Below are 22,167 nucleotides of genomic sequence, written 5' to 3' on the forward strand. Positions count from 1 at the left end.
CCATTTACAAATAAAATACAAAGAAAGTACAATTTTGACCATTTGTTGACTTTGGTCAACAATTGACTTTTGGTCAACTTTGACCAAAGTCAACTTTCATTTGCTCTTGACCATCCAAACTTGGCCTAGCCTATTGATGTATTGATTCATCCAATCTTCATACTTGGTAGTGCTTTTGTTTGGTTGCTTCCATTGCAAGTAAGTAGCATTGTGCACAAACCAAGTTATTTTGGCATGTTGGAACCAATGACCATTGGCCTTGGTTTGTCCCTAGTTAATTTCCAAAGAGCTCTAACACAACCCAACATTGTCCCTTGCTTATCACTCATGACTCTAACCAAAGAAGCAATATACCAATCCATGGAAATACACGATTTAACTAATGGAGAGTCAATGCTAGCCTTGCTGCTACACTAGTCCATTCAATATCCTGCAACACATTGCCTTGCCTGGAATCCTGCAGTAGCACCATGACCATTGTAATATTCTCACATGCAAGCTGCAACATAGGGACCATCCCTGAAGAAACAGACCAACATAACCACAAACTCAGTCATGACATGTCAAAACCACCAATTCACAATGCATCACAAACCAACCTGCAATGTATCAGCTGCAGCTAAGGCATCATTGCACAATTGCCTTACAAAACCAAACCACCATGATCCTCATGCCTGCTACCCTCAAGCACCTGCTGCAGAACTAATGCATGAACAATAAGCCAGCATAAGCCGTGAGCAACAAAAGATCCATCCTAGTTTAGCCATGGCACCAAAGCAGACAAATTCATTCCAAGTTGTGAGTTCACTGCAACTGGCATGTAAGCAAAACAGAATATCCAAAGACCTGTCTTCCAAACTGAATGCCACAACATAAGCCTTGAAACATAATCAGACTGGTAGATAGTTGTGAGTCTACTAACCTACTAGAAAATCCATCAAACAAAATCAGAATACCACAAGCTAAAGGCTAAGGCATTGTTTAAACCAAAGACAAATGTTCCTTGAGATGCTACAGAACCCATCCACACCTAGCAAGCCAAATGAGCATCTTGCAATACCAGCCATCTTGCCAATAGGGCATGTGATAGTAGTGCAACAGATTCCACCTAATTCTACATGAAAGAATGTCACCAAGGTGAGGAAACTCAAGCTTCTGTTCATGGAGTAAGTCATCAGACCTAACAAAAAGAAATTAAAGAGGAATTAACCAAGTTGCAATGGAAGCAAGGCATTACCACTTCAGCATGTCATTGAGTACAATAGTTCTACAATCATTTAGAATAACCTGCAGCAAACCAAAGCAAACTTGCATCTTAAAAAAAACACTAACCAATCCTTTAGTTAAAAGTTACCAGTTCAGCAGGTTATCTTGGGTTCAATGACTTCATCATCTAATTCTAACTTAGTGTATTACCTGCAGTAGCCAGTCCACATACCAAAGTCATTAACACTCACTTATCAAGCTATTCATCAGCTCTAAGAACAAAGCCTAAGCCACTTAAGTCCAACCTGCAACATGAGCAACAGGTCACAAAACCATTTTCACATAACTCCAAACTAATCCTAACCTATAATAGCCAATCTAATTTTAATTCACTCGCTCATTAACCAACCTAAACTAACATAACTAGCTGAGTTTCTCATTCACTAACCAACTGAGTTTTCAGTTAACTCAGTGAGTCAGATCCAACTGACTCCAAACCTAAATCCAAAGCTAACAAATTCCCAAGCCTAAACTCTATTTAAGAAATACATCATTCACAATTTGGGGACCTTGGAAAAACCCTGTGGAATTTAGTGCAATTACTCTCTGCAATCTCTCCCCTCACCCTCACCAGAGCTGTATTTTTCTCACAAAGAAGCCATTGAAGCTTCACATCAAAGCTTCAATTTCGCTTGAGCTAAACCATTGCATTATCATTTATCCATTCTCGAATTCAGAAGAAGAAGAAGAAGAAGAAGAAGAAGAAGAAGAAGAAGTAAGAAGGAGAGTGCAAGTCAAGATCAAGAACTCACCCGCTGAAGTTTTTCGATCGTCTTCTTCGATAAGTCTGTTTCTCTCCTGTGATGTTTTCTTGCTTTGAGCGTACCGGAGTGTAGCATGGAGGATAGGAAGTAGAAACCCCATGGTATTAGAGATTAACAAGGGCCAAGTGCCATTTAATTTGAGATGCGAAGGTTAGGATTTTTCCATGTTTAGGCCAAATTCAACCAACTCCGGGACTGTGTCCCAATTCCATTTCCGTATTCATGTTTAACATCTAATGGCGCATCCATTGGTGGTATTGTTTAGCTGTAAACTGATATCGGTGCCGGCGAAGGATGCCAGCGCGTTGAGCCGTTAGTGATCGGGCGGTAAAGAAGAAGGCGCCACTTGAATTTTAGTTCAAACCTGTTGACTTGGACAAGTCAATGGGGATAGGTGCAAGGGTTAAGTTGTTAAGGCCCATTGGATTTGCTTTTGACACACCCTGCATTGCTGATACACCCCCAAAGACTTTGGAAGGAAATGGAACTGGGCTTAACCAAGTCCATCGGCGTTTTGCTGGTTTCGCCTCACATTTCCAATATACACCCTCCTGGAAACACTTGAGTTGGTATTGGGCTCAGACGCAGCCCATGCCCATTTCCACTTCCTACACCACCCAGTTTTTGGATTCTTGCTTCCTGCACAAAACAACAGTGGGCTCACTTTACAACCCATGAATTAGAATTCACTTCCTACACCACCCTTGCTCATTTCACACCTCCCAATTTAATTGTTCTTTAATTTCTTTTAATTGTTTGTTCACAATTTAAATAGGTTAATTAGCAATATGATTAGAGCAATTAGGATATAAATTGACAATTAGAATTTAGATTTAGATTTTTATTAGCATATGAGGATTAACTAGAATTTCTCTTAGAATTTAATTAGGACTTTTCTTTAGAGTTTTAATTAGGTTTTAGATTCTAATTAGAAATGATTTAGCTTTTGATTAAATTGAGAATTACACCATTTTAATATTAGGTTAAGGTTCATCTTAGGATTTAATCAACTTTAGGCTATGAATAAAATTAGGCATATTTTGGTAAATGACCATTTTGCCCTTATGGGCTTATTTTTGGTATTTTTATGTTAGAATTTGTACATGCTCCCTTATGACTTCTAACTTAGAATTTTTAATCAATTTCTAATGCATGATCCCTTAAGGTAGTTTCTAACAATTACTAACTTTGATTAGATCCAAACTTAGTTCCCTAAAAACAAAATAAAACCCATGATTAAATTGATCAAAAGCAATTTTGGTCAATTAAATCCATTGAACTTGTATAATCCCACAGTCTAAATTGAGTGACCAAAAGACCCTTGGTCACTTAATAAGACTTTTCTTCCAAGTTGTGGAGCTCAAGGCCTCAAGACAAGATCTTCAATCAAGGCATCCTCAGTCACACCAAGCAGCGGATTATACAAGATAAGTCAAAGGTCAACACTTAGTAAATACGACTCAAATTGTACGAAACGAGCCTTAAGTAATGAGGAATGATGAGGTGGAGTCTCTCTTATCCTTGTCTAGAGCGACTTTGCGTATGGGGCGTATGCCCCAAATATTCATAGTGTTTGCCCTTACTCATAGACTTTAGTACAATACGAATCGATTAAACTACCAAGTCTTCTTCACACAAGAACAACATCAACGCAAGGATCAACAACGAAGATTCTTCACCAGTAACTTGTCAGTCAAGAGAAGTATCATGCGCTTCGAGCCTTAAGTAATAAGGAATGATGAGAGGGAGTCCCTCCTATCCTTGTCTAGAGCGACTTTACGTATGGGGCATATGCCCCAAATATTCAAAGCGTTCTCCCTTATTCATAGACTTTAGTATGATTCCTATAAATAGACTATGAAGTCTCTCTCTCCATTCCATTCTAATCAATTCAACCTCAATCATCCCTTTCTTCTTGCCTCAAATCAATTTCTTTTCAGCCCTAGTGGACTGAACTACGAAAGCTCTGATTTCCTCATTGCACAATGAGGGTACATAGGCAAGAGAACCCAGTTTCTTCGCGAGCTACCCTCTTTATTAATGCATCACTCTTTCATCAATCAATTCCATCTTTTTGATATCAAATATCATTGTTCCTTGGATTCCATTCACATCCTTTTGGGACGCCTAATGAACAGTCCGTCTTGTGAATCGAGAGTTGTCTGGCTTGTACCCAGACATTTAATTCCTTTGTTTTTGGTTATTCCACTACAGTGATATCATGCCTCGGGCCCCTCACTTGTTGGTTTGCATTTACTCTTCGGTTCAGAGTTTATTCCTTCATGGATCCAAGATACTTCTTCTCTTTGATCTCAAATTGTTTGTTCCCCAGCAAGTGATATATGTTTCCTTGTGTCAATCAATACTTCCTTTTGGATTCCATATACATCCTTTTAGGACGACCTAATGAAATGTCCATCTTTGTATCAAGAGTTATTTGGCTTATTTCCATACAATTACTTCTCTTAATTTCCATCCATTCAACGACAGTGATACCATGCCTCGGGCCCCTCACTCGTCGGCCTGTCTGTTTACTCTATGATTCAAAGTCAGTTTGACTTTATGGATTCCCATGTCAACATTCTGTTGGTGCAAGTTATAATTTTCATCATTGTATATCTTCCCTTCTCTCTTTGTAGTTATGAACTACGATTGCTCTGATTTTCTTATTGCATAATGAGAATACGTAAGCACGAGGATACAAATCCTTGGCGAGCATACTTCTAAATATTCCTCCTTTCACCTTAGGGCACCATCCATATTTGTCATAATTAATTACTTACCGTCGATCATAAATCGTTCACGTAGTGACATAACACTCCTTTGACATCAAAAATACACTTTCTTTGGAATACCATATACATCCTTTTAGGATGCTTAATGAATAGTCCGCTTTTGTACCTAGAGTTGTTTGGCTTGTTGCCAGACATTTAGTTCCTTCTTTTTCGGCCAACCATATAGTGATACCATGTCTTAGACCCCTCACTTGTGGTTCATGCCACCTTTCCCTCTATCGTACAAATTCCCTTTCTCCTATGGATTCCAATACACTTTGACCTTTCGATTTCAAACAACCCCTTTTCAATCACTTGTCACCTAATATTCAAATTATATGACTTCGGTCACTTTGTTCCATTCATTTCCATGATACCTTCATCTTGTACAATGTAATCAAACACTTAATTCAATCTTTTTTCGGTTATTCCAATACGATGTTTTAGGCCCTCATGTGTTGGTTCATACCAGTTTTACTCTTGGGTTCACGTTTTCACCATTGTTGGAGTTCAAACAACATTATCCTTTAGTTCAAATCATACCTTATATCACACTTATTTCCTCCCCCTGCCTCTAGTTCCTTGAACTACGAAGCTCTGAATTCCTCATTGCGCTATGAGGATATGTAGGCATGAGGGCCCTAATCCTCACCGAGCACTTTATCTATTTATTTACTTTCCCATTCTTTTGCGAGTAATCTTTAGATAACACTTATTCGAGTGAGAACAATCAAAACGGTTCCCATGGAGTACCATGGATGTTTGGGGATCTAATACCTTCCCCTTGCATAACCGACTTCCTTACCCAACATATCTCTTCCCCGCGAGTTTTGTCGATGTTTTCCCTTCCCTTTGGGGATAAATAAAGTTCGATGGCGACTCTGTTGTATGTTCGAGCGTGCGATACGTTCGGGTATATTTCTGCTAGCTTCACCCACCTTGGGGAAATTTATGCAAAAATTAAGGATAAGGGCAAGTAACTGGATTCATTGATCTTCAGTCTTAAATACATTCTTGAGCAAGTTAGTTGACTCTGATTCGTCATTCTCAACTGAAGCCAAGAACATAGTGGATATTTAAGATGGTAGAAGGATTAGTGATCATTGTATTCAATGTAGCCCTTTTTCCATGTAAATTACCATTTTTCAACTTTTGTAAAGATCTATGGAGTCGTGTCATTTACAGGCTACCATTCTATTAAATAAAGTTGAGCTTTTCATCCAATTTTTTTCTACTCTTATTTATTTTTTAGCTAAATAGAATTAAATTTTATGATGATCATTTTGAAATTGAATTTTAAAAAAAAATCATCTTTCTTAAAAAGTAATAATAAAAGCAATTACTTTTAAGGAGCAATCGATTTCATTTAGGAATATCAACAACAGTCTGAGAACAAGTAAGTCCTAAAATGCAAAGCATTGTTGGTCTTCCCCAAACAGTTAATTCAGCAAGTTGGTTTCCCCAATCGAGTTTTAAGATCGTTTCCCTAGCCGATTTGTAGGCGTGTATTCTCAACAGTTTGCATAGATTTAGTACAGACTTTTATTCCCCTCAAGTCGCCAGCAAAGTTCTCTCCTGATCCCCGTCGGCAATGTTGATTCTTGAGTAGTATTTTTGTTCCTCTGCAAGGTTGTCTCCCATTTGATATGGTGTTGACCTAAAATTCCCCGCAGGGTTGACAATTCAAATCCTCAGCAAATCCTCTTGCTTTCCCCAGCCAGGGTCGAGCCTTTGAGATGGATAGTTTATAACCATCCCCAACTCTTCTTCTCCAGTCGATGCCTCCATCCTGTCGAGATTAGCCGAGTGTTGTATCAATGTTCATACCGTTGACATTTGTATCCTTTGTGATTATCTTTGCCAGCATATTCATCAATCATACACACACACACACACACACACACACACACACACATATATATATATATATATATATATATATATATATATATATATATATATATATATATATATATATATATATATATATATATATATATATATATATATATATATATATATATATATATATATATATATATATATATATACATTCATAAATTTCATTATTGCATTATTATGGCACTTTGTGATTCATTACTTTTCTGATCCTCTGCTATGGTGATATCATTTCTCCATGCAAACTTAGTGTGTCTGTCCTCCCTTAATTGTAGAGTGTCAGCCCCCTAAGCAGAAAGAATTTAACCTTTCTTATTCCCCATTGAGTTATTTCCTCGTGGATGATTATTATTTCAGTTTCCTCCCTAGTCGATTATCTGGATGGAACCACTCCCCTTGAGTTATATCCTCACTGGGTCGAGTCTTTGATTGACATTTTTTTCTAGCTCTTACCTAGATCGATGCGTTTGGTCCCCTGAGAGTCTATTACCCAGTTACTGGTAATATTCTTCTCAATTTGCGAGTACTTTACTCTTTCCCAATACCCGATAATAGTACTATACTTTCTCTTGTTTTCCCCAGCGGATTTGTTTTACGTTTCCCCAGGTAGTTTATCCTTGATATGTTCATCTTGACCGATGACAGATATTCTCCCCTTTTTGGTTTTCTATCCAGTAAAAAGGTAATTGTAAACCCTATTTCATTCCCCATAGGTTTAATCCTTGATATGTTCATCCTAACCGGTGATGAGTTTTCTCCTCTTTACGGTCTTTTGCCCAGTAACCGGTAGTTGTAAATCCTACTTTCTCCCCTCGGAGTCTATCCTTGATATGTTCATCCTAACCGATAACATATATTCTCTCTATTGGTATTCTATCCAGTAACTGATAGATGTAATTCCTACTTTTTTCCCGGCAGTCTATCCTTGATATGTTCATCTTAACCGATGACGGATATTCTTCCCTTTGAGTTTATCCTTGATATGTTCATTTTAACCAATGACGAATATTATCTCTATTCTCTCTTTTCGGTCTTCTGTCCAGAGACCGGTAGTTGTAAATCCTATTTGGCTTTTCCCCAGCAGGATATTCTTACCCAGTAACTGGTAATGAATACACCTCTTGTTGCCCCTAGCAAGTCATCATTGATATGTTTACCCTAACCGGTAACGGATGCCCTCTTTGTCAAATTATGTTATCTCCTTACCTAGTAACGGGCAATGGATAATATACTTATGTTACTCCTGTGTTGAAGTTCATTCTTCCCCTCAATCGAGTTTGAGTGTGTATTTCCTCAGTGAAATCGATGTCCCCTGTTTGGATCGAGTATTTCAGTTTTGTCCTGATTTACCCGTTTCCCCCCGCAGATTTTTCCTTTATCCCCAACTGAGTCTTTCCATTGATTTATTTTCATGGAATCCCTCGTATCCCCCAGCAGTTTTAAGTTGTAGCTTGGCCTACGCACAACTTTTTATCCCCCAGAGTCTCTGTCTCCCCAGTGAGTTTTCCTTAGGAAATGCATTATGCTCCTATGGACTTTCAGTCTCTCCGGATTCTTTTCCTTTGTGGCAACATTTTCCCCACAGAGGTTATTTTTAACATTTCATATCATATGCATCATGAGGTCTCTTAGGGACCAAAATTTGCTTCTATGTTGTTATTTAAGTCCATTTTGCTGAGTCGATGCGAATATTTTAACCTTTATCTCCTAAGCTAGAACGTCTTTAACTAGGGGCAGATGTAAGACCCTATTTTTGACCCTAAGATCCCTCATGCTATCTCATCATATGCATTGACATTAGGATCACACCTTGGCATCCTCCTTACCCCTCATTCATTGGGTTTGCATTGGGAGAGATCACCAAGCACATTTGATTGTATCATACTTCATCTTTTATTATTTACTAACCAAAATACCAAAAATATGTCAATGTATAGTTTGTTGCTTTTGTAGGTAGTGTGTATGCTCACCTATGCTCCATCAAGCTCATATATAGGGTTTAAGACCCTCGGTGCAAGGAGTGTAACCAATAAATGGTTCACATTGTCTCTAATCATCATATATAGGTCCTCATGATCTTCACATATCATTTTGATCAAGAAATCATCAAGAGTTTGAAGCTTGTATGCCTTGGAAGCCCTAATTCATCTAGGTATCTTATGTGACTTCCTCAGTAAGTTTATTCATCATTTGATCAAATATTTCAAGGGATACCTCTCCTTACATCATCTTATGCATATATGATCCTCCATGAGTCCCAAAAGTCAAGAGAATGCCAAACTAGCAAGATGGTTCATGGTGGTTGACCAGAGAAAGTCAACTGGTCAAAATTGGGGTTCCCTAGACCCTATTTCCTACAATTTTTATCATATGAAAAATGATTCCAAGAGAAAAGTTACTCAAAGTTACATTCCAAACAACATTCATGTTTAAGTCTAAAGCTAGGTTTGCTTGGAAAGTCATTTTTTATGGTGAAAGATTATAGGTCATTTTGTCTGAACCCTAGTTTGGAGGTCAACTTCTCAAGACCATAACTTGCTAAATTTTTATGATATGAAAGCCATTAAAATTCCATGATCAAATTCAAGATCCCTAATTCAACTTTTATGTTTGGAGGAAGTTCAAATGAAACTTGCAAATGCATGTGCCAAGAGGAAACATTATAGGTCATTTTGGGCCAATACCATTGAACAAGTGATTTTCCTCAACTTCTAAAATGCATAACTCCTTCATACCAAATCCAAATGAGGTCAAATTTGTGACTAAATTGAATATGGTTGAAAGAGCTAAAACTTTTATGAAGGAACCTTTCTCATTTTAAGTTCATAGAAAAAGTTATTCAAGGAGGAAGAAGTGAACATTTGGCTTGGGACTTCGAAAATTTTAAAATATGTTTGATTTCCCAAACTTACACATCAAAATTCATTATGATCCAAGCTTCAAATGAAAAGGTGTTTAACATGAAAGTTGTTCCCCTTGATCTCACCTTTCCAAAAAGTCCAAGATCACCTCATTTGGCCAAAGAATGAAGGACTTGCGCATGGGTGTAAGTTGAAGGACCATTTTGGATGTTTTCCACTTCCACTTTTCATACACAATTGCATGGCCTTCCAACATGAATTTAGCATGACTTTCACTAAATTTTGGATCAGATTGCATCACTTGATGGGCTTATCACATGCCCATCCAAGCATGCAAAGGATTACTCAAAATTTGCCAAAATTGGAACTGTGTGGAAATCAATCTCATGGCCTATAAATAAGACCATCATTGCTCAGAATTAAGGACCTCATGCCCAAGCTTTGAACCTGCAACCCCAAACCCTCACCATTGAAGGATAAGCTTGAATATTTTCTTTAAAAATCGAGTTTCAATTCTCCATCTGTTTTGAGATTGAAACTCCAAGATTCCCTACCTTCCCTTGATCCATTTCACTTCCAACAAGCATCTGAAGCAAGGACAAGCATAATTGAAAGCAAGATCGTGTCAATCTGGAGCTCCATTGAAGGTGAATTTTCAGAATTTTCATATCTTCGATTCTCCCTCAATTCTTCATCATTCTTGTTGATTTTTGGTTGTCTTAAGTCCTATCAATGTAGGCAAGAAGATTGAGTTGCTTTGAGGTCAAATCGAAGCAACTCAGTTCATGATCCTCAAAATTCAAATCCTTGTATCTTTTTATATACTTGGAATTGGAGAAAATTGAGGTCAGATTCGTGCTCCCGAGCATTTTTCCTTCAAATTAGTGTATTCACTTTTCATTTTCCTTTAAGTTGAGCTTGAACTAAACCGGTGGCTCTCACCGGAGAAGATGACCGGAGCTAGGGCTCTGGTGGTGTGCTGGCTTGTCTAGGACCATCTGATCTGAGTCTCATCTTCTAATCCCACGTGACCATTGTAATTACCATGCCTGCAACGTGTTTGACTCATGTGCATGTGGAAGCACGCTCTTGGTCATCTGATCTACCACCTCAATTAATAAAGGAGATCAGATGGCCCTTATTTTTTCGATTTTCTGTTTATTTCATTTAATCCCTTATTTTTAATTAATTCATATTAATTTCATTTTTAATCCAAAAATTATGGGACTTTCACAAAAAAAAATCAAATATTTTCCTCTTTCATTTTTTGAATTAAAATTATTTTTTGGATTAATTTTGATATTTTTCATGATTTAATTATTTTTGTGCATATTTTTAATTGTTTAAAAATACTTCTGACTTTTCAAAATTATGAATTTTTTTGTCTAAGGTCCTTTGACCTTGTTCGACCTAGGATAAATCTCTTGGCCGTTTATTTGGTATGTTGAAGAGGTTTTAGGTTTTTGATCAAACATAATTTGATTTTTAATTGATTAATTGTCTAGAAATTATGTTGAGCCATTTTTATTGACTTGTGAAGTTTGACTATGTGTTTGGGCCTTGGTCAAGGTTGATTTGACTTTTTTTGGATTAAAATCATTGGATTTAGGGGATTGATGAAATATACATTTCATCTCCTAAAATGAATGAATGATTTTAATTTGATAAAATTCCTCCCATGACCAATTTGTGTTTCTCTCATCTCCCCTCCCTCTTCATCTTCAATCCCATTCTATCTCATCCCTTTCATTGACCAATGAAGTCTCAATATCCTAAGACTAATTGATTCATCAATATCTTTGTGTTAGATGAACCAGTACAACTATGGATGAGAATAGGTCCATCCTTTGATCATTTTCTTTTTGAGTGTGATATGTTTTAGGAGTATGGTTCATTATACCATATATCTAACATGCATTAACACCAAAATTTGTATTGCTCAGATTCAGATAGTTGTGACTTCTACATAAGTCCAATTACGATTGCTTAACATAACACTAAATTTTGACCCAAAGGCATAGCATTCTAGTAAGTGAGATTGTAAGTCTCCCCCCTTTCATGGTATTGTGTGGAAAATGGGCCTTTTTTCCTTCTTTTGGAAGGTGTCTTGGTTCAAGGATCCATGCTTGTGAATATAGGGTTGAGTGTTCTCCAAAGAATGACTTAATCAATTGAAAAGCAAAACACCACTAACATCTAATCAATTAACATTTGACTAACTTCTATTATTATTGCTTTTAATTTCAAGTCATTTACCTTATCTCATTTAATTTCAAGTCATTTACCATTTCATTTTCCATTTACATATCATTTAACTTGTTTATGTTTATGCCATTTTCACTTTGCTGACTTGAGCCATATTGTGATTGTATATATTTGTTTGTGTATCTTGTTTGTGCTTGTGGTCTTAGGACCTTAAAATACTTAATAAACAACAAAAACCCTAAAAAGTATTTGTGTGGACTGTTGAGTTTATCAGAGCTTTGGACTTAGAATTAGGTTACACCTGTGCAAAAAGGACTTGGCCAATGCCAATATTTTGAGACAAAGTTATTGTGAACTGAGTCATCATCTGATGCAAGTCTTGGGATTTATTTGAATTCATCTGCTACTTTGTCTTGATGCAAATGTTACTTTGAACCTGTGTCTAATGCCTTATTTTGAGTCAATCAAGGAATATGTCATCTGATACATTGGAAGATTAAGAAGAAGACTGTGAAGTTGCTTGCTTGGATGTGGCTATCTTTATTTGATGTCTTTCTCTTCATATTGTAACTTGCTTATTGATATTGCTTGATTTAAAGTCCAAAGGAAAAATGGGTTTCTATATGACATTCTTGTCTATTGGATGGCATCCCATTGGTCAGATCTTTTCAACTCTCAACTTTTAATTTTTGCTTAGGATTAGTCTCTTCATCTCCTCCCATTTTCTTAAATTTCAAAATCTCTCCCCCTTTTCAAATATCTTCTTTGCTTGTGATTTCTAAACTTAGACTTTATTGCAAATTAGAAACTTTGGCCTTATGCCATTGCATTTTAAAACTCTTTTCTTAAATCAAACTTGTAAATGAATCTAACCATATTGACTTAAAATTTCAAAATACAAAAAGAACTAACACTCATTCAAACTCTTTTAGGCCTTTTGTGCCTCTTTTAAATTTAAATTTTGATTAAAAGCAATCCACTCACTTTAAATTGATACCACAAACTACGAGGTTTTGATCCCTCATTTTCATGTTGGTACATAGGCACAAGTCCGAAGGTCTTTTCAAACACAAAATATAATTAATGAATTCTCTTCTCATCCCCACACTATATTTATTGCAAACATCTTTTATACCAATAACACATACACACATAAAAAAGGGCTCCCTAGGAGTGCCTAGGACACTTTGGGTGTTAACACCTTCCCTCTGTGTAACCAACCCCTTACCTGTAATCTCTGGTATTTTATTAGTTTTTATTTGAAAACTTCTTATCTTTGGGTTTCGTTCGTACTTTTCCCTTTTCCTTTGGAAACAATAAAAGTGCGGTGGCGACTTTAGTTTTATTGACGTTAGGTTATCCATAGCTTGATGGTCATGAATTTACCGTTACACCAACAAATTAGGACAAGATGAGCCACATATGGGAAATTCCTCTCCATACTTTCAATGTACCCAAGCAAACTTTGTTGTACATCAATAATTGTTGAGTTCAAGACGAGTGTTGAGGATTCCTGCTAGAACCCCATCAATAAAACTTGTGCCTTTGACAAAGGAGCCTTACTGCAAAAGAACCTTCCATCCATTACCCAACACAAGGGAATTTTGGAAACATTTAAGTCATTGCATAAATCATTATCATGCATTAATCATGCCGCTTCACTCTAGCGTTAAGCCATGCATATTATCTCATTCATCAAGCATATGCACATAGCATGAAAAATTAAACATCAAAAATGAGTTCTCATCTAGTAGACTATTTGAAAGTCAATTCTTGTCTGACAATCAATTTTTAAAACTAGTTCTCGCTAGGTAGCCTATTTTTAACCCCAGTTCTCGTTTGGTAGTCATTTTTCTTTTCAAAACCAATTCCCGTATGGTATCCCATCTTAAAGTAATATCCCGTCTGAAAATAAATTGAAACCAGTTCCTGTATGGTAGACTATTTGAAAGTCATTTCTCGTCTGACAAACAAAAAATATACACTAGTTCTCGTATGGTAATCTACCCTTCAAGTCCAGTTCTCGTCTGGTAGTTCAGCTACAAATGTCCAATTTTATTTTGGCACTCTTAAACCCTAGTCTGGTTTTTGTTGGCATGAAGTCCAGTTGGCTCTGGCAACCTTTCGTTAGAAGCCGATATATATTATTGATGCCTTCGGTCTAAAGCCCAGTATGTCTCTGGTAGCTTTCATTGGAATCTGTTTATATTATTGATGCCTGCGGGTAAAGTCCAGCTTTGTCTGGAACATTCAGGGTTTGTACTCTGTCTGTCCAGATGTTTCCTAGAATGTCATCATTTTGACTCTTTTGTCGAAAGGATTTCCCCAGAAGGTTGGATGATTTTCAGTCATAAAACTCCAAAAAAAATTATTTAGATTGATTCATGTATGAAGAATCTCCAGAGCTTTGTATGGATGATACTCTTTTCAAAGGACTCCCTAGTTTTTCTTATCTAGGATGAATTCCTCTTCAGGAATCTCCAAATCCTTCAAATATTCCCCAATTTCTTCTCTAGCAAGTTTGTTATCCCCAGTGAGTCGTCACCCTCATTTTCATTTCTCATGGATCACCATTACCTTATGTCTCATTCATTCCCTGTAGGTTCATCTACCATTCTTTACCCATCATAAGATATGCAACTAGGATTGTTTTTATATCACATCATATCCCTAGTAAACCAAAACAAAAGGCTCATTCATGCATTCATAACATAACATATCATTTCATTTCATCAAGGGACAAAATTTAGGTACCTTAGTATTTGACTATCTCCCACTGCGATCATATGAAGAGTGGTTATTCTTCATTTTCTCTAGTTGAAGATACTTAAATAGGGGCAGTTGTCATACCCCAATTTTCCCCTCATTTAATTAATCGATACATACATCATGACATTTGCATCATCTACATATCATAGCATGCGTTTCATCTCGCATAATGCATGAAACATCAATCAGAATAAGTTTTTGGATCAACAGACAGATCCGTTGAATCAATTTTCAAATGTGCATGAAATTAGAAGGTGAAAAATTTCAAAATCGAGCTTTTAGACGTCAGTTTTATTAATCTACAATGTGCGTAGCTTAACTTGGTGTGCTTGTTTTATTTTTTCGACTACTTCTTTGGTCGCATTTTGATTAGCCTAGGCCTTTTTAATCGGGCTTGTAGATGTCAGTTTTATTCGTCTACCTTTTTGGGTTTGGGGGAAAAGATGGATAGGATATAGATATATGATCTTTCTTTTTCATAAAAGGAACCTTACAAAATATTAATGACTTTTCCAGGTTTTCAATATCATAAACGCTCTCTCCTTTTGAAAAGGGAGATAATTCTTTTTCTCTTTTTCTCTTATTCTAATCAAATAAAAGGTTTTACATGGCATAATCAATTATCCCATTATGGTTAATCAATTATAACCTTTGTAACCCACAATCAACTATTAGGTCATCTAATCTATTAGTGATTTTGCCATTTAAAAGCCTTCCTTTTTGAAATACATAATCGATTATATGATTTGTATAATCAATTATTAAAATTAAAAAGCTCATGGCTATTTTCCATTTGGAGCCACACGTTTTCTTATAAATATATGACTTCCCCTCATTTTAATTCACACTAGAAAACATATTTTGAATACTTCTTCTCACTCACATACTCTTCCATTGTTCTCTCTCTCTCTCTCTCTCTTAGTGCTTTTGAGAGTGAATATTTTATTTGTGAGGTGTTTTGGTTCTTGTGTAGGGCATTGTTGTAATATCTCTATTGTGAGAAGGTTGTTTTGCTTTGAGCTAAACCAATTAAAAAAGCTCTTGTTTGGTTATTGAGGTGAACCTGGTAAAACCTCTCTTTGGTTTTCAAATTTTGGTGGTGTTAAATTATCGTGTTTGGTTTGGAGGTATCTGTGTCTAAAACTCATGTTTGGTTCATGAGTTCATCCTAGTGTTAAAAGCTATTATTTGATTCAATATTGTCTTTGTGGTAAAATCTCTTTTTGGTTGGAAGTCTCAGTAGTTAAAACTCATGTTTGGAGGATAACCCGTGTAAAACTTCAGTCTGTTTGCAATGAGGTTTATGGGAAAAATCTAAAAAAACTCACATCATAATGGATACTCTGAATAAGAAATTATTGGGGGATAGAAGTAGGCCAAGATGTTAGGCCAAACCTCTATAAATATTTGGTGCATCTTTATCTTCCTTTATCTATTAATATTTTGTCATTTATTTTCTTTTGTTGTATTTCTTTCTTCCCTCTCAGTTTTTCGTTATTCTACTACTTATTCATTGTTTTTTTATAAACTAGTTTTAAACTTTGATTTAGTCAAAGATTCTTATTTGGACATTGTTTTTCAAACCCACATAATTCACCCCTTCTTGTATTTGGAGTCACTTGTCCAATAGTCTCCACGTCTAAATAGAAAATCTTAATGAAAGACAAAGTGTTTTAGCTCAAATATATTTCTCTTCTCACGAAGTATCTGATGAATCTATCAAGTGTAATCAATGTGATATTTTTGAAATTTTTAAACAACGATTTACAAAACATGCATGAAAAATTCACTAAAGTAAGAGATAGTTTGAACCTTGTTCTTGGAAATCAAAGAGCATCTTATAATAAATTTGGTTTAGGTTATTAACCTAACAACAATGTTAAGAAGTTTGACAAAATATTGCATGCTCCTTCAACCCCTAAATGCAAAATTCTTAAATGAAATTATTACAATAGAAATGGTCATGTTTCTCTTTTTTTTGTTTTATTAAGAAAATCCATGAAAGTGGACATGGTCGTCCTCTTTCATATTTCAAAACAAGCTTCATGAATGCAAAACGAGGAATATGTCTAGTTCACATTTCTGCAACTATGATCCTCCTTAAAAATCATGTGGGAATACTTGTCCAACTAATATTAAAGAAACCAAAATTATTTGGGCACCTATAGTTAGACCTGAGCTTTTAGTGTGGAATTGCTTTACAAGAACAAACATTAAGTTGTACCTTGATAAAGGATTTTCAAAGCACCTGACCAGAGATAAAATTTGTTCTCTTAATTCACTCCTAAAAAATGAGGACTTGTCTCTTATATTGACAAAAAAAAAAGGAAAAAAAACATTGGTACTGTTATCATTGGTAAGTTCCCCAATCCAAAGATTAGGGAGGTTATTTTAGTTGGTAGTTTAAATTTTTTTACTAAAACTTAGTCAATTATGCAAAAGAGGTAACAGTTTCACCTTTGATTCTTATAGATGCAGGGTTATCAAATTAAAGATTGATCATACCATATTTACTAGCTCTAGAATTGGAAACAACTACACAATGAATATAAACAACATTCCATCAAATGATGTTTTTCTTCGGAGTAACAAGGATGAATCATGGTTATGGCATAAGAGAATTTCCCATATCCACATGGATCACTTAAACAATTTGGTCTACAAGGATTTAGTTATTAGGTGGTCAAACTTATGTTTTTGAGAAAAGTAGGGTATGTGATGAGTTCCGAAAAGGGAAACAATTAAGGGTCTCTTTTAAAGAAAAAATGGCGTTTCTACAAATTAACCCTTACAACTATTGCAGATGGATCTTTTGGTCACATCCAGAACCAAAATATTTTGTGGCAATCTATATGCCCTTGTAGTTTTGGAATACTTCTCTCACTATATCTAGACATCATTCTTATCTCAAAAAAGATATGTGTTTGCTTCTTTACTTAAACTTGACAGGGTTATCTAAAAAGAAAAAAGATTAGGAATTACATTGATCTTAAGTGATCATGGTGGAGAATTCCAAAATAAGGAATTTGAAAGGTTTTCTAATGAGAATGGAATTCATCATACATTTTCCACTCCATGGACTCCCCTACAAAATTGGGTAGTGGAGAGGAAAAAATTATCTCTAGAAGAGCTAGTGAGGATAATGCTTAATGAGACTAACCTTCCTAAATACTTTTGGAAAAATGTAGTAAGAATTATTTGTTATGTAATGAATCATGTCTTAATGAAATTAATTCTAAAGATGACACCCTATGAGTTATATAAATGAAGGAAGTAACATACTTCTAGCTTACATGTCGTTGGCCGCTAATTATTTGTTCTTAACATGGAAAGGATAATCTTGAAAAATTTAATGTATATTCCTACGATATTCCACTTCTAGCCAAGACTTTAGAGGTTATAGCTTAAAAAACCTGAAAATAGAAGAATCAATTTATGTTACCTTTGATGAGTCTAACCCTTTGTCTGTAGAGGTAGAAGTTATTGATTTTATAGGTACCCTTGAGAAAATATCTCTGGAAGATAATGTTCAAAATAAATATCAAGATCAAGGACAAGAGGAAGATCAAAGTCAAATTGAAGATACTCAGACTGAAAAAGTAAATGTAGAATATCAAGATCTTCCTATAGAATGGAGGAATGCTAAAGACCATCTAATTTAGAATATCATTGGAGATATTTCTACGGGAGTTACAACCCGACACTCCATTAGCAAGGTAGGTAACCATATGAGTTTGTTTCCCAAATTGAGTCAAAGTAAGTAAATGATGCCCTCATCAATAAACATTAGTCTCTTGTTATGCAAGAAGACTTAAACCAATTTGAGAGAAACAACATATGGGAAATCATTCCCAAAGCTTCAGCTAATCAAGTGATTGGAACATGTTGGGTATTTCGCAACAAGCTTGACAAGGATTGAAGTTTTTTGATAAATAAAGTGATACTTATTTCAAAAGAATACAATCAATAGGAAGGCATGGGTTTTGATAAATTATGCCCTTGTAGCTCGATTAGAAGACTTAAGGATGCTTCTAGCCTTTTCATGCATCATGGATTTTAAAATCTTCCAAATGGATGTAAAGAGTGTATTCTTTAGTGGTTACATCCTTGTTGATCAACCTGTGAGTTTTGTAAACTCTTCTTTTCCAGATCATGTTTTCAAATCGAAAAGGATATGTATGAATTAAAACAAGCTCCTAAAGCATGGTATGACCGCATGAATAAGGTTGACAGAACCTTTTTCATCAAGAAATCCAAGCATAACATCTTATTAGTTCCAATTTATATAGATAATATCATTTTTGGTGCTATTGGTGAATCCTTGTGTAAGGAGTTTTTTTAGATAATGTAGAATGAGTTTGAGATGTCAGTGATGGATGGATTCAATTCTTTTAGGCCTTCAAATTCATCAATCTAAAGAAGTCACATTCATTAATCAAGCAAAATACTATAAATAATTACTCAAAAAAATTGGCATGGATCAAGCAAAATATATTACTTCATGCAACTTGGATAAATACGAGAGAGGAAAACCAATCGAACAAAGAATGTACCAAGGTATGATTAGTTCTTTCCTTTATCTCGTTACATCTCATCCTAATATCATGTTTGATGTGTGTTTTTGTGCCTTTTTTAAAACAAACCCCAAAGAATCACATTCCAATATGGTAAAACGTATCATGAGATATCTAAGTAGCACATCACTAATGGATTTATGGTACCCCAAAAAGTCATACCCCAACAATTTCCCTCCCAATTCCACTTTCATTTGGTTTATGTTTCCAAGTAATCTTCATATATATTCATCAATTCATCAATCATTAGGTTATCATGCCTTCACTGAATAAATAATTTGGGATACATTGGATCAATGTTCATGCGATATCCAGGGTTTCATGTGGATCAAGATTCCTTTACATGTGAGGTTTTTATTTCAACCAAGATTTTCATGGATCATGGATTGGGATTCATTTCTTTATGCTTGCATTTACCAGATGAATACTAGGGTTTAATCTATTATTATGGTGTTGGTTCATCCCTTGTTATTATGGTTTCATCTTATGGTGCCTATTCAAGTTGTAAATTGAAAGTGAAATGGAGGTTGGAATTTCAATTGAAATATAAATTGGAGGAAAAGAAATTCAAGTTTATTTGAAAAGAGGCTATATTATTACAAGTCATCAAGATCCATATTACATCACAAAAGATACAAAATCAAAACCTACAAAAAACTACACTTTTTAACCTACAGTTGACTTTGGTCAACTATTGACTTTTTGGTCAAACAGTTGACCAAAGTCAACCACTAATCCTAAACCCTAGACCTATTCCTTTCTTCATCTTCATGGCTTCCATCTTTATCTCCAAGCCACTAATCTTCTTCAAGGTGAATCATGCCAAGTTTGCCTATGTTTAAGTCTCATGCGACAAAGTCAAGGTTGCTCATGACTAAGTTTTCCTCATCCATCATCCAACCATAACCAAGTTTTCCCTACAAAATCACTTACACAATTAAAAAAAACCAAGACATTGCATACTTCATTCACAAAATAATGCATCCAACGCACCAGAAAGACCAATTTTCGCGTTGGTAACCGGTTAATCAAAATGGTTAACCGGTTACACCTGCATTACTACTATCATACATCATGTCATTAACAAACCATCATGTTGGTAACCGGTAAACCAAAGTGGTTAACTGGTTAGATTGACATTTCACAATCGCTCAGCACACCCAAAACACAAGTCATCGTGTTGGTAATCGGTTAACTAAAATGGTTAATCGATTACACCTGTGTCCTACCACCTTGTTCAGTGAATACCAACTTCTAATAGTTCCAAAACCTCTTTCATTCTTCCAATCAAATAACTGATAGTGTAACGCAATAAATAACTATCAGAATTCACAACTGATGCATCAAAATTCAAATAAATCTATAGCAACACCTAACTATTTTTGCTCATTGAAATTCATAGCTAATTGTCCCAATTGCATCCAACAGAATTTAACCATTTAGCAACTAACAAGTTATTTAACAATGCAAACAATATTTCATTTTGATTCAACATTAATAGTTACCCAACAATCAAACTTAATCACTAACTGAAATTGCACGACCTAACTAACATAACATATCATGCTAACTTCATAACAAGCTCATTCACATTCTAACTTCAAAATAACTTTCAAAACGCATTACAACTAAATCAATCAGCAACTAACATCTAACAGAATAATTTCTAACATAGTTATGACATTCAACTAACTTTCCCTGTGAAAATTAACTGAGCTAAAATTTCCCTAATGGTTTCCCAAACTACCCTAATAATTTACACTCATCACCCTCTATATCATTCAATCATTCTCCAATCATCATCTTTAATCCATCACTTTCTCAATCATTGTCTCACAAAATCACAAGCTCTCATAATCTATCTCAATCTCATCACAAATCCTCTCAAGCACTCTGCATTTCTCACACAACACAGCAAGAACACATAACACTTATAAGCTACAGAAGGATAAGGAAAATAAGCGAATGATGCATAAGGAGTTTTGAAGCAATTACCTCTGTGAAGCTTCTCTGGTTTTTGCTTTATCATCATCTTCTTCATCACAGAGAACACTAGGAAAAGTCGACGTCTTGTAGGTAAGCTTTTTGTCATCTATTTTTGTTAATTCATGTTGCCACCATGTGAGGTTCGACCTGAGGAATCAAAGCCCTAACATGATAGGCTTTGATTCCTCCATTGATGCGTTTAATTTTGGAATTCGTAATTTAGGGTTCATGTATGTTTCATTTCAGTTTTGGAGATTTATTAGGAATTAGAGAAAATGGATAGGGGATTATGGAAGAGGGATGAGCTACGAGCAAGTTGATGTATGGTTTGGAAGGTTTGGATCTCCGCCGCCGGAGACGATTTCTGGCGCGACGGAGTAGTTTGACTCGGGTGAAGTTTTTTTTTTCATGTTTGAACAAGGAAGAGTTGGAACCAATTTGATCCTGGTATTATCTCTCTCCCCTTAGCTTGATTCTGTTTTGGTCCTAAAGGCCTAGCTAAACGCATCCCATACAGTAAATCTGACTCCCCTCCCTCTCATGTCGCTTCAGGGTTTGGGCTTTGAAGTTTTTGGCCCATGACAAATTGATTCATGCGCCCCTTGTTTACCTTTTTACCTTATTTTTTTATTTTATTTTCATGCTTGTTTTTTTTTTATACTTGGTAGTGAAGACTTGTTGATATTTTTACATTTTATTTTGATTAACCCTTAGAAATTGATGTTAGTACTTAGCATCTAATTAGAGATTAATTGGATGTTATTTTCCATGTAATTGAAATTAGAAGAGTAATGACACACTTAGATTCATTTTAGAAATTAATTTTTGGATAACTTTCAATAAGATTCACATTAGAGTTTCGGTTAACATTTAATTGTTTAGTTAAATTTGGATTACTTCTAATTTTAGACATTGATACACATGTTAATATTAGACTTTAATTAGCAATTTTAATTAGGATTAGTCTTAGGAATTATTTTTAATTTTTAATTCATTCGAATTTAATCCTTTTACTTATGGTTATTTTTCCACTTGGATGGTTCATATGTGCTTGTAAGAATTTTTTACT

General features: G+C 35.3%; 1 long non-coding RNA gene across 1 annotated transcript; it reads right to left on the bottom strand.

Annotated features, from left to right (window-relative positions):
• Window positions 1-19,663: 19,663 nt before the first annotated feature.
• On the bottom strand, window positions 19,664-21,640 carry LOC127096772 (uncharacterized). The gene is made up of 2 exons (XR_007792820.1): window positions 21,108-21,640; window positions 19,664-20,029 (listed from the first exon to the last, which is right to left on the bottom strand). It is a non-coding gene; the product is annotated as an uncharacterized LOC127096772 (long non-coding RNA).
• Window positions 21,641-22,167: the final 527 nt, after the last annotated feature.

This window comes from Lathyrus oleraceus, chromosome 6 (genome assembly GCF_024323335.1).
Source record: "Lathyrus oleraceus cultivar Zhongwan6 chromosome 6, CAAS_Psat_ZW6_1.0, whole genome shotgun sequence".
Taxonomy (NCBI): domain Eukaryota; kingdom Viridiplantae; phylum Streptophyta; class Magnoliopsida; order Fabales; family Fabaceae; genus Lathyrus; species Lathyrus oleraceus.